Source organism: Protopterus annectens, chromosome 12.part0, assembly GCF_019279795.1.
Source record: "Protopterus annectens isolate FY-2018-M chromosome 12.part0, PAN1.0, whole genome shotgun sequence".
Lineage (NCBI taxonomy): Eukaryota > Metazoa > Chordata > Ceratodontiformes > Protopteridae > Protopterus > Protopterus annectens.
This window is the reverse complement of record NC_056746.1, coordinates 52316276-52331218: the sequence shown is the minus strand read 5'-3', so window position 1 is coordinate 52331218 and position 14943 is coordinate 52316276.

Genomic DNA, 14943 nt, shown 5'->3' with positions numbered 1-14943 from the left:
ACAAAATAACAAAGCTTTCAAGTCTCCAAGACTCTTCTTCAGTATTACAATTAATTAATAAATTCACATGACATATTTAGTTAACAAGCCACCCTATAAAAACACAGACAAAAATCACATTACAGTCAGTCAGTCAGTCAGTAAAATCAAATTGAATGATATTCAGACTTATTATTCAAAATAAAATGTTGTTCTATTAATTAAGTGAATTAGAATAATATCTTCAACTTGTTCCTGATATTGGACCTTAGTAGTTGAGAAATAAAACTGCAAGAACCACACTGGTTAACAACTGCAAGGGTAATACAGTAATTAATAAATCCCAAGAAGATTGACAATAACTTTCAAATCTAGAAAAAAAAAAAAAACAGTGTCAGTGGTGCAACAGGTAGCACAGTCTCCTTTGGTCCTGGAAGATCAAAGGTCTGCATGTTTTATTTCTACTCCAGATGACTGTCTTGCTGTCACTGCAGTGTGGCTTCAATGGGCCACTGCACTCCTGACAATGCCTTCCTTTGGATGAGATGTTAAACAGATATGTCATCTGTTTGAGTTAGTGGTAGCTCAGATGGATGTAAAACATCCCATATTGCATATCAAAAAGAGCAGAAGGAAATTCTCTGATCCCCTGGCCAAATTTCATCTAGTAATAGAAATATCACATTGGGTCTCCCCTGAAAAGAGGCCACTAGCCTGGCAGGGACTAACATGGTCAACCAAGAATAGATAGATAGATAGATAGATAGATAGATAGATAGATAGATAGATAGATAGATAGATAGATAGATAGATAGATAGTGTCTATCTTACCTTACTGAAAAACGTTTTCATCGAACACCCCTTCATCGCCCAATAAACAAAGAACTCCCAAATCTCCGAACGGCCACTTCAGTGAATTTTTTCCCAGGGGAAAATAAATTGCTTGGTCAACCAAAAAATAAACAATCTTTCAGACTCTACAAAGTGGGGGGGTTGTGCCCCCCACAAAACCCCTAACTAAATATACCAACTCCAAGATCAAACCACAGTGTGGAAAAGGGCAAATTCCTGATGATGGTCAAGTGTGTTTTGCCCCTGGGAAACAATTCGTGGAAGTGGCCATTTGAAGATATATGAATTTGCTGTTTATTGGTCGAGAAATAGGTGTTCGATGAAGATGTTTTTTGATAAGGTAATATAGACCCAATAGATAGCTAGATAGATATATAACCAGGATATTTTTCTCACCTTCATAGTGACATGGGATAACCCACAAACTAGAAAAGATATGGTCTATATACTTGTTTTAGAAAGCCCATAATCTAATCAGTGTAGAACTTACAGAATGTGTCATATGGTAACACTTGAGTAATAATCCAGTACTATCTGTCTATAGGCACAATACACAAACACCCAGAGGCAATTAAAGACCTAAAATGCAAAAATGCAAAAGGAAAATGTTTCATACCCAGGTATTCAGGTATATGGCAATATCACCAGATCGGGCCTGGTTGTGCTGAAAACTAGATGGAAACTTTGTAAATGAATGTTTGTTACCACCATCACATATTTTAAGAATGCCAAACTTCATGGATATCCAAATATTTCATTACAGGGTAACAAAGATAATGCAAGTGAACAGATATCCAGCACAATATTACCAAGAATTGTAAACATTGAGAATGGAAAACATATATCCTGCAGAAGCAAAGCGGCGTATGTCACACTACATACACAACTTCAGAACTTCAGCACATTATACTAGACAGCAGATGCAATCACGCAGTTTTATTAAGGGCTACTCAGGCCTGTAATGCAATGTTTATGCCTGTAGTAAATTGGGACTAACACATTCAGAAAGGTTTGGAGAGCATTCCAAAGCGGCCTGGTAAGTCCTGGCTAACAGTAGGGTACAGCTAAGGAAACTTTACAGTTAGACATGTTCCAGAATAGCTTATGCATCATATAACATAAACAAATGCATACAAGTTCTACATGTCAGGGAAAGTCACACTCACTATGGGAAGGCCATGAAACTACTAATGAATTAACAAGGAATGTGAGTTTGCAAACAAGACATGCTTCTGTATATAGCATGTTCACAATCACAGTAAATTAATATACACGGGTGTAGAGTATAGTGAATTGAATGCATATGTTACATGAAAAACAAGGCAAGGTATATGATCACCCCCAACTCCCACCCCTGCAGGATCATCCATGCCCAGTACAGGACCAAAGGCAGTAATGTACAATAACAAAGTTGTATGAAATGGATGTAAACTGACAATGGAAAGATGAGATTCAAAATCAGATTTATAGCATTCTTACCCACAATGTGAAATTTTCAAACTATCTTGCAAATTGGGGGAAATCTTCAGAGTGAATCGACACCCTAAACCTCTACGATCCCTCTGGCATGATCTTGCACATGCATTCCACTGCCACCCTTAAAGTGATTTGTTGCTACTCTTACATTCTTAACTGGTAAATATATTAATTTCATTTTGTGATTGTACTTACTCTTATCACTGTTCATTCAAAGTGGTGCACTGTAGTTTTTGTTAGTGTTTTGAGTGACAGCAGTATGTGTTTGGGCAAAGTGTGTTTGTGTGGTATATGGGGGAGAAAGTCAGTGAATATGAAAGTAAGAATGAGTACTGTAAAGCTCCTCACAGAAGTGCAGTTATGACTTATGTTTGACTTGTCTGTTTGTATTTGCACTGTACATTGTCCAAATATGAGGAAATATTGAAAATGACACAACTAATGAGAACTATTTGTAAACAGCAGTCTTGACCAGAATACTCTGGGATGCTTGGATGTCAACCTGCTGTTTCACAACTGTGGCCATCACCAATACAGCATTCTTTGAAACAGCTACATGCCCCTTATATAACCACAATGTACATGAATGACAGGATAGATAAGTTATCTGAGCAGTATTTAATTACTTGCGGTCAACACATTGCTGTAACTTCTGCTTGTCAACACACAAGGTCTTTCAACCAAACCCATGCTGCACACATGCTTCCATGTAACACACTGGTGTGGCAATCCTTACTAATGAGTGTTATTCTACATTTAAAGTCAGACTTCATCTGTGGCACTGGTGGCTGGTGCAATTAACTCTGTATTGTGTAATTAGATACATAGGTGCTAGAAAACAGCAGGGTAGACTATTGTGAATGTGCATCTGTAGTGCTATTTAGGAGTGGATTCATCCACTCATCTGGTATGTACACTTCCACTCAGGAGAATCATTTAAACTGGGAGAGGAGTCACCTATCACTTTCTCCCACTTTCATCATAAACATTTTCTCTGTAACACACTGATAAGGTCATCCTTTCAAAAGTGTTGTCTCTCACTGTTAGTCAGACTTTTCCTGTGGAACATGTATTTAATACTACATTTTTTAGATTCTGTAACTAGATAGGTAGGTGGTTCAACTCTAACAGTGCTGGACATGTGTGTGTGTGTGCGCGCACACGTGCATGTGTGTGTGTGTGTGTGTGTGTGTGTGTGTGTGTGTGTGTGTGTGTGTGTGTGTGTGTGTGTGTGTGTGTGTGTGTGCATTTATATACATAGAGGAAAGGTCTAATGTCAGGTAAGTATGGCTTCAACAACATAAGTGATATGTACACTTCCACTAAGGAGAATCATTTAAACTGGGAAAGGACTTCCCCTATCAATCAGATGCATTTTTTAGCCAAAACACATTCTGTGGAGACTCTGAAGAGATCATCCTTTCAAATGTGCACACACACATTGCAATCAGACTTCTGTATGACTTGTTGTTGATACTGTGTTCTCTAAACCGTGTAACTAGATAAGTAAGAGGGTTGAATCCAGCAGTGCTGAGCTACAGATGTGATGTGTACACTTCCTCTTAGGAAAAACATTTAACCTGGGAGAGGGCTCTCCACCACATTCTCCCAATTTTATCACAAACATGACTTCTCTGCAACACACTGTTGAGGTCATCCTTTGAAAAGTGTAATATATCACTGCTAGAGTTATACTTATCCTGTAGCACTTGCATTTGACACTGCATTCTTTAGCCAGCCTATCATCTTAACCTGTAGCACTTGCATTTGACACTGCACTCCCTAACTAGCCTATCATACGTATCCTGTAGCACTTGGATTTGACACTGCATTCCCTAGCTAGCCTATCATACTTATCCTGTAGCACTTGCATTTGACACTGCACTCCCTAGCTAGCCTATCATACTTATCCTGTAGCACTTGCATTTGAAACTGCACTCCCTAACTAGCCTATCATACTTATCCTGTAGCACTTGGATTTGACACTGCATTCCCTAGCTAGCCTATCATATTTATCCTGTAGCACTTGCATTTGACACTGCACTCCCTAGCTAGCCTATCATACTTATCCTGTAGCACTTGCATTTGACACTGCACTCCCTAACTAGCCTATCATACATATCCTGTAGCACTTGGATTTGACACTGCATTCCCTAGCTAGCCTATCATACTTATCATTGCATTTGGCACTGCATTCCCTAGCTAGCCTATCATACTTATCCTGTAGCACTTGCATTTGACACTGCACTCCCTAACTAGCCTATCATACTTATCCTGTAGCACTTGGATTTGGCACTGCACTCCCTAGCTAGCCTATCATACTTATTCTGTAGCACTTGCATTTGACACTGCACTCCCTAACTAGCCTATCATACTTATCCTGTAGCACTTGGATTTGACACTGCATTCCCTAGCTAGCCTATCATACTTATCATTGCATTTGGCACTGCATTCCCTAACTAGCCTATCATACTTATCCTGTAGCACTTGGATTTGACACTGCACTCCCTAGCTAGCCTATCATACTTATTCTGTAGCACTTGCATTTGACACTGCACTCCCTAACTAACCTATCATACTTATCCTGTAGCACTTGGATTTGACACTGCATTCCCTAGCTAGCCTATCATACGTATCATTACATTTGACACTGCATTCCCTAGCTAGCCTATCATACTTATCCTGTAGCACTTGCATTTGACACTGCACTCCCTGGCTAGCCTATCATACTTATCCTGTAGCACTTGGATTTGACACTGCACTCCCTAACTAGCCTATCATACTTATCCTGTAACACTTGCATTTGACACTGCATTCCCTAGCTATCCTATCATACTTATCCTATAGCACTTGCATTTGACACTGCATTCCCTAGCTACCCTATCATACTTATCCTGTAGCACTTGCATTTGACACTGCATTCCCTAGCTGGCCTATCATGCTTATCCTGTAGCACTTGCATTTGACACTGCATTCCCTTGCTAGCCTATCATACTTATCCTGTAGAACTTGCATTTGCCACTGCATTCTCTAGCTAGCCTAACTAGATAGGAAGGTTGCTTGAATCTTGCATTGTTTCAATAGTAAGACTGTGTGTATGTATCTAACCTGTCCTGTTAAAATGGCGTGATCAAAAGTTCCACTGTATGCACTTACACTTAAGAGACACATTTACACTGGGAGAGGGGCCCCCATCAATTTCTTGTATTTTTAAGTAAAACACATTTTATGCAGAACAATAAGATAATGTTTTCAAAAGTGCACAATCTCATTGCTGTAGTCAGACTTCCTCTGCGGCCCTTGTTCTTGATACTATGCTAATTTGATTGTGTAAATAGACAGGTGTTTTGCATCCAGCAGTGAGTGACTACTGTGTGTGTGTGTGTGTGTGTGTGTGTGTGTCTGTCTCTTTCATGTTAAGTAAAAATAGCTTCATCTACATATATCATTTGTAGCTTTACTGCATTAGTGGGCTCTCCCACCACTTTCATTCCCTTTTAGCAGACATATCTCCCTATTGAAACAATAATGTCATCCATTCAAATGTGCACTGTCACAGTTGTAGACAAACATCACCTGTGGCACTTATGATATATGCAATATGCTTTTGATCTTAGCCAGGTACTCATTTCAGAACTAGACAGTTATCCACAGACTCAGATGTGTCAGTGTATAGGTGTGTGTGTGTGTGTGTGTGTGTGTGTGTGTGTGTGTGTGTGTGTGTGTGTGTGTGTGTGTGTGTGTGTGAAAATGTACCTGTAGGTATTGATGGTGTCAACCACATATCTGATGTGTACAGGTGTAGCTCATTCCTTCACTACCTTTTGTCCCTTTTAGCAGAGACAACTCCTTCATAAAACACTGAAAATTCCATTTGTTGAAATGTGCCTTATCTAAATGTCATAGAACACCTTCTGCTGTGCTGTCTGAAAATGGTACAATGTTTTGTAGCATGTTGCCTTAGTAAGCCATGAGTCTGAATCATTGATTATCTGTACATTGTGCATCTACTGACACAGTGTTGACTTCATTATGCAACCCACGTGTTTGGGTATATCTACCATCATGCAGTAATATGTGACAAAGAGACACAGCACACCACTCTTTTCACCAATGTATAGGCGCACATATGTCTTGCAGCAATACTATGATGTAATGCCTACAAATATACACAAATTCACAATTGCAGTAAGACTTCTCCCATGCTACATGCAGAGTACATAGTATTCTATAGCTTATGCGGGCACATAGGTAGGTGTTCAAATCCCACAGTGACTGAATATTGTTTGTGTGTGTCAATATACTGCTAAGCATGAATTACACCCACACAGTTGTAATATGTACAGTTATAGCAGGAGAGGGCTCTTCCATTACTTTTACCTCATTACTGCTTTGCAACAGAATGTTCTGTCTCACAGTTCTGGTAAGACTTTACCTGGGGCAAGTGTGGTTAACACACAGTTCTGGAGCATGTGGACCTACCTAGGTGGATCTTCCACTCCAGCAAAGGACATTATGTGTGTATACTGACATGACACATAAAACATTGTATCAAGTTATTTCTATTTGTTTTTATTTCAAAAACCACCTTTCGACATATTAGGAATTTTATGCCAGCAAAAGAGCTGTTTTATTACTCTTGTGCTGAGAGTTCTCCTGTGTACTGACTTATATAGCATATCTATGCATATAGTGGTTTGAATCTGGGACTGAATGTGTGCAAAAAAAGTGGATGAAAAAGAGTGGCTTAGCAAATCAGCAGTGATATTGGACATAGTTGCATCTCTTCATCCTTCAGAAAGATTTGTATTGGATAAATTAACATCAAAAGCCTTTCCTACATCACACCATGAATTATGTTATTTGCTGACAATCTCAGTTCCTATCTCCTGTGGCAGATGCAGTTGCTAAACAGCTCATTTATCCAGAGCTGCTCATCATTTGGTGATAACGCCAGAGACTTTGAAAAATTTGGCTAACATCTGAAACCATCTTTGACAAGTTATGCAAAATTAAGTTATCATGTTGCACTTGCATTGCTTGTTTTCAGTATAGTGCTGAAGATTTATGTGCCATTTATTATTTTTCTGTACTTCTTAAAAGTTTAATATTGCATTTTCTAACTATTGCAAGGGCTGCCAATCTGCATTTAAATATACTGTATCTAGTAATTTGTTAGTTGGTTTTAGGCATCTGTTTGTGGTTCCTCAACGTTTGGGCTCCACAGCAGTCATTTTACATTAAGAGGGTCAAAGCCTGTACTCTTATTGCAGGAGAGGGTTGATTTCACCTCTCTGAGATAGAAATTGCTACTGGACAGCTTATTGTGTGTTTAGCTGATTGACCTTAGGGCATAGTGTAAAACTTGTACTTTTCTAATGGTATATAAGCCTTGCATTTGCATGAGTCTCATCTCATTTATCAAGAGCAACTCGTAGTTTGGCAATGACACTAGAGACTTTAAGAGATTTTGCTAACATCTGAAGCCATACTTGGCAAGGCAAATGAAAGTATCATTTTGCATTTGCATTGCTTGTTTTTATTATACTGTAAATGGTTTCTGTGCTACTTATTGTTTTTCTGTACTTCTTGAAAGTTTAAAGTGGCATTTTCTAACAGCTGCAAAGCCTGCTGTTCTGTATTTAAATACACTGAATCTAGTGATTTGTTAGTTTCAGGCATCTCTTTGTGGTTCCATAATACTTAGGCTCTTCTTCTTCTTCTTTCGGCTTTTCCCAGTTAGGGGTCGCCACAACAAATCACCTGTCTGCTCATGATTGGCAGTGCAGTTTTACGGCGTCAAGTTGCCAGCCTGACACCCAACCTTCCACAGAAGGCACACACATGCATGCACTCATGCCTAGGGCCAATTTAGAGTGTCCAATCCACCTACAGCATGTCTTTGGGATGTGGGAGGAAACCAAAGCACCCAGAGGAAACCCACACGACCACAGGGAGGACATGCAGACTCCGCACAGAAGGCACCCCAGCTGAGGATTGAACCAGAGAACCTCTTGCTGTGAGGTGGCAATGCTAACCACTGCACCACTGTGGCCGCCCACTTGGGCTCTAAACCAGTCATTTTACATTAAGAGGGTCAAAACCTGCATTCTTGGGACTAGACAGAGCTGATTTCAATTATCTGAGCTGGAAGTTGCTACTGGAAGCTTATTGTGTGCTTATCTGATTGGCCTTAGGGATTAGTGTGAAACTTATTTTTTTCTGCTTGTATATAAGCCTTGACTTTGCATGAAGTTGCTCTTCATGCAGCAGTGATTCATGGGACTTTGTACATATGCAATCACCAAAAGTTGAAATTTCCCTATAAAAAACACCTTTGAACTTTATCTCAGTCCTGCATTTCTCACAAGGTAACTAATTTGTGCAGCGAGCAGCATTAATGCATTTAGTTAGGTCTGTTTAGATCTACATTACCTTATCATAGCACCCAGAGCTATCAGTGCTCGGAGAGCATCTGGTTTGTGTTCTAGGTAGCATCACTGGAAAGGTTAGTAACAGATTACACCAAGTAAGCACCCATCCCTTGTCTGGTTAAAAGCACCCATCACTCCTATCTCTTGCAAAGTACACATTAGGACCTTCAACCATGGTTGGGAACTTATTGCTATATCTGCATGTAGCTTGGTGGACATGGGTATCCTGAAGCAATGTAGTAATTACCTTATGTACACTGATAAACACTTAATTGTCAAACTGATAAATACAGTATGTGAGAGATACAGTTAGACATTGACACTGTAGGCTAGAATCTGAATCTGACATACAGACACAAAAAGCAAAAAACAGGTTGTCAGTGACTCACACACACACACGCACACACACACACACACACACACACACACACACACACACACACACACACACACACACACACACACACACACACACACACACACACACACACACACACACACACACAAACACACCACTTACAGTACTCACAAAGGACCTTATACATAGATCCACATATGCAGAGGTGCTCACATGTAGCTTACCCAAACCTCAAAGGTCTCTCAAGTACAGTCTTCAGAACCTATTCATAGATTCAAACAAGACAATTCACAACACAACATAACACATAAAGCCACATGTCATTGTGCCTCAGCTACCAAGCTCATAAGTAGAAACACTCAACAACCCAATATTACGGTCATATGAGACTCCATTGTGAGACACTCTGATGTTCCTCTTACTAGTTAGTTGCCTGTCAAGGGCCAGGATCTGCCAGATCATGCAAGCTGTCAGGTCACTAAACTCCAAGTACCAGTATGACTCAGTCTTTGTCCATGTAGGCATGAATGACCTCATATGTACCTCCTTGGACTTTACAAAGAGACACATGATTGAACTGGGTCCATATTACATTGTCAAACTCACAGGAGTTTGAACGATGTAATATTGAACTATAAAGTTTGAAACCCAAGAATTACGAAAACACAGAACAGCAATTTTTTTTCCCAGGGGGAAAAAATCGCTGTTCCGGTATAAAAAAAAAACACTTACACTTTAAACTTAAACTAATGTGGGGGGCTGTGCCCTTCACACCCCCCTACTTAAATATACCAACTCAGAGATCGCACCACAGTGGAGGAAATAGCAAAGCCCTGAAAACGGCCCACCAATTTTTTTTCCCTGGGAAAAAAATTGGTGTGCCAGGCTATTTTCATGTTCCAAATATTTGGGTTTGATATTACCAAGTTCGGACTCCTGTGAGTTTGACGTTGTAATATAGACCCGATTGAACTCTCAGAATGTGTGGCAGAAGCAGGTATTATTCTAGCATTTAGCAACATTCTACTGTCTCCAAGGAGGATACCACAATGCCAACAGAAAATTATTGACTTTAACAATTGGCTTAGCTACTGGTGTCATTCCAAAGTGGTCCAATACTTATCAGCTGGTGAGGACATGCTTGACAGGCCGTGCTGCTTTGCCGGGAGAGGGGTTCTTCACCTGTCACCTCTAGGCTTTTGTATAATGTCCAATACATTATCCAACCCTATAGTGCATTTTTTTAGGCATTGCCAAACAGACAAACCTTCCAACATAACAAAAGCTTCATTGGCAAACTAAACTAAAAGTGTTACTGATCAGCGATAGGAGTCTCAACAAGAAACTGCACTCTCTAGAAGCTCTCCTCACTCTGGAGAATACTGAAGTCTGTGCAGTTACTGAAACATGGTTCAAAGCCATGGCAAGTGCTCTGCAGTATGTGGCTATAATGCCTTTCATACATTCCAACCACCCACTAAACATGAAAGAGCAAACGGCAGAGGTGTACCTATCTGTATACAGAATAAGCACACCTCAAGGTTGGTCAAACAATATGACATGCTTGAGCTACTCCATGTCCAACTAACCATGGGAAACATCCATTACCATATTCTTACTAGTTACAGGTCTCCCACCATTAAACAGGAAACCCATACATCATACCTGAAGTTACTTGAATCCTCATTATCCAGCCCACCACCATACTCATAGGTAATTGTAACTACTCCTTCATTAACTAGGAGGCATGCACAATCACTAACATGTAAGCACAAAGATTTCTTGACTTTGTAAGTTCAAATGCCCTGGAGCAGCTAGCCTACATTCCCACTAGGGAACACATATCCTAGATGTGGTATTCACAAATATGAGAGAGCACTGTGCACCCCCCCCCCCTCCCGTGAGGTGTCTTCGTTGGAAAGAAGAGATAAGTTAAAATTGTATCCTTTGGAATAAAGGTATAATTAGACCCCCACCTAAATAAAATAACAAATCATCCTGGTGGACCCCTGGTATTAATAGGTTGTACAACAAAAGGAAGAAAGTCTTGTGAAGAAATAAGAGCGAAAGCGCACAACAAAGCAAAAGGTCCGTCATTAGTCTAAACAAGTGAATCAGACAACTAGTCAAGTCTCTGAAAACAGACCTTGAGGTAAAAATAACCTCCAAAGCTAAGGATAACCATAAGGCATTTTTAAGTTATGTCCATAATCTTAACGGCAACACCCAACAATGTGCAGAATTGGTTGTAAATGGCAGCAACTGTACTCAGCCAGATGATATAACAAATCTTATGGCCTATAAATTCAGCTCAGCTTCCATCTTCCCATCACCCCTAATTCTTCCCAGAAAAATGCCCTCCAGCACCCTACCACCAATTATCACCAAAGAACAGGTTGCCTTTGTTCTCTCTAAAGCTAAAAACACAGCTTCACTGGGGCCCGACTATATACCAGGTTGCCTCTTAAACAGCTTAAATCAGGACCTACTAGGTCCATTAGAATCTCTATTTAACCACAGCCTCTAAACCAGCATTGTCCAGATAGACTGGAGGTCAGTGACAGTCATTCCTCTGCTTAGAAGGGGACCATCAACTGACCCTGGAAATTACAGACCCATAAGTTTAACTAGTCTAATATGTAAGGACATGGGAAGAATAATCATGGACCTGATAAACAATAACGGAGGAAACTTCAAAACACTGGAATTGACCCACTTCAGCTTTGTCATGTGCCAGTCATGCCTGCTAAATCTGGTGGACTTCTTTGAGAAGGTCCTTAAGGCCATGGATGTGGATAAAACAATACATATTGCCTATCTCAACCTGGTCAAAGAATATGACAGAATTCCTCTCTCAGGTATTATAAATAAACTCACAAAACTGGACATAAATCAACTACATCACCGGATGCATAGCAAACTGACTCAAGGACAGGACACATGGTTAAAGTGGGTGAATCCAGATTCAGCAAGATGCCACAGGGCTCAGTGCTGGGACCACTGATGTTCAGTGCATAATTATCTGAAGTCAAAGCTAATGTGGAAGCCTCTGGATGACAATGTTTGCCAACAATTACAAGCTGAGGGCAATCATTGAATCCTCCAGTTGTGCAGATATCCTTCAAGAAGGTCTAAATCAGACAAATGATTGGTGCCAGAGCCATGGCCTAAAACTAAATGTGAAAAATGCATTATCATACCCTTCATGAAGTCAAGTACCCCTGCAAATTACAACATTAATAGCATGCCCCTAAAAGTAGACTCAGAGGTGAGAGATCTAGGTACACAGATAGATAGTAGCCTGAACATTAATTGCTATGTGTCCACAGTGGTGAGGACGCCCTTTTATGTGGCACAACTTATAAGTAAAGGTATGGCATCCAGATACAAGGAAATTATAGTGCCGCTGTACTCAACCCTCATTAGACCAATAACTGAACACAGTGCACCATTTGGCATGTACTTGACTAGGCACATACAACAGCTGGAGTGACCTCAGAGGCTCTTCACAAAGAAAATACAGGGTGTAAACACTATGTCCTATGCAAATAGACTAAAAGCCCTATCCCTTTACTCTGTCTCCTAACAACTATTAAGGGATGACCTATGCCTGACCTACAGGTCACTCACTAATCTCACCCTGATAGAGCTGCTACACATACAGAAGACAAACAGCAAGAGGGTCATCTGATCTAGAGATCTAGGCATAGTCAGCAACTCAAACAAAACATGCTGGAGAGACAGATATGTGTCTCAGAGATTACATATTCGTTGGAAGAGGCTTACTATTTATGTTATGTAGAGCCCTTCCCTGGCCCTCTTCAAATGCAGTTTGGATCAATGAATGGGGAATTTGACACCTGGGGTAGCACCTATGTCTCTTATTGACAGGGGAAATCTGTAAAATTCTCAAGCCATTGGCACAAACCTATGCTATCTTCTTGGCCCTGAGGGCCATATATTGGGTAAAAAATGGGTTATATTGACTAGGCTTGTAAGGGCTTGTAAGCCATTACCCTAGTCATCTGTTATGAACCTATATAGCCTGTGTAACATGATTGACAGGGGTTTGTATCTGGTAAGTTCTGGCTGTCAGACAATTGTGACAGACAGAAATGGAGTAGGCAAAGAATGCAGATGTGGTACAGCAAGGGCCACTTTATTTAGGCCTCATACTCCATGTTGGGGGGGCATACCCCATACAATAGGATAGTGAGGTAATTCCTTAAATGTGCTCTTCACGACACATCAGGTGTTTGTGTTTCTGTGGCATCAATGGTAGAAACATATCTCTCTAAGATCTGACCTCAGCATGTATTTGAGCCTGGCAAGATGCAATTGCTGAGCTTGTCAGTGAATTTTCACTGGCATTCTTTATTTCCACAATAATAATGATCTGCATTGCAAACATTTACATATAAATGTAATTCTTTTGTTCACACTCTAAGGCTTTATATGAGATGAGGGCTTATACATCATTTCTTAATGTGTGTCTTGCTGCAAATTCTATTAAAAGTGTGACTGGGCCTGTGTTATTATTCTTTCTTTTGTTTTTGTGTTGGGGAGTTGATGCTACTGTAACAGTTGCAGTACTTCCTTATGAGCATGCTCAGTAAAATGATGTGGTAGATACGCATCGTTTAGCGCAAAGCACATGAAGTAATCAATGTTCTGAGACAGTTCTTGTCATGTGTTCTTTCTGTCAAAATGAAATAGAATTAGCATCTGGAAGGTTGGCTTTGCAAATGTCCGTGCAATGGAGTGATTGAACTATGGCCAGAAGATAACAACATTTGTCACAGGCCAGTGTACAGTTGTTATATGTGCAATGTAAATCTTCAGATGGTCACTTAGTAATACAAATTAATGTTTCACCTGGATGTGATGCATGTTACTGCAGTGTCTTACAGATCTTGCTAATATTTTTAGCAAGACACTCTTCATGGCTAAATATCATGTGAACGTTGATACACATATGTAAGTCAGCATGTATTGTGTGTCACTTGCATGAGCAGGGACACCATCATGTCCTTGATTATAGTGTCACAAATGCATCATGCTCAAATAATTATATCCTAACATTTACGACATTTGCCCAGTAACTGATATAACAACTGCATAATGCTGGCATGGAATTTTATTTTGCCCAAGTCTTGTCTGAGCTACCTATCTATTTGTGTTAGACATATAAATACATCCTGTGCATATTAATATACATTATGACCTTCAGAGACACACAACCCATTTGTCAGGGGACTAACTACAAGTGAGTTGTACCTTGACTTAGGAGCACATTCACATATAGGTTCATAGGTAGATACTAGGCTATCAACCCTGGGGCCTATATAAGCCTAGCCAAAAAAGTTCCCTGGCTTTTGCCACCAAAGAAAGTTATTTTCCTTTGCCCCTGTCTAGCAGAGCCACAGACGTGATCCCTGAGGTGAATTTCCTATTTCCCATCCAATTGATGAGATTTTTCTTAAAGAGGGCTAATGAGCAGCTTTGCTTGACATGAATGGGTAGTCTGTTCCAGAGCATGAGAAGTCTCTGGGACAGGAATCTATCCCTCCAGCATGTTCTGTTTATTGTGGTGGCAAGTTTTAGGTCCCTGGAGCATGTGGCTCAGAGGGATTAGGGTTTCTTTAAGTGTAGCATGCTCAACAGATTTGGGTTTGACATGGCTTTGTATGTTAGGCAGAGGTAGTCTCTGAGTAGGCGATGAGCGACAGAGTAGAGCTGGAATTTTTTGAGATGGTAATCCTCTTAGTGAGGTATTTCTCTGACTTTTCTAGTTGTTGTAGATGTCTTGCGATGTACATGCCAAATGGGGCATTGTACTCTATA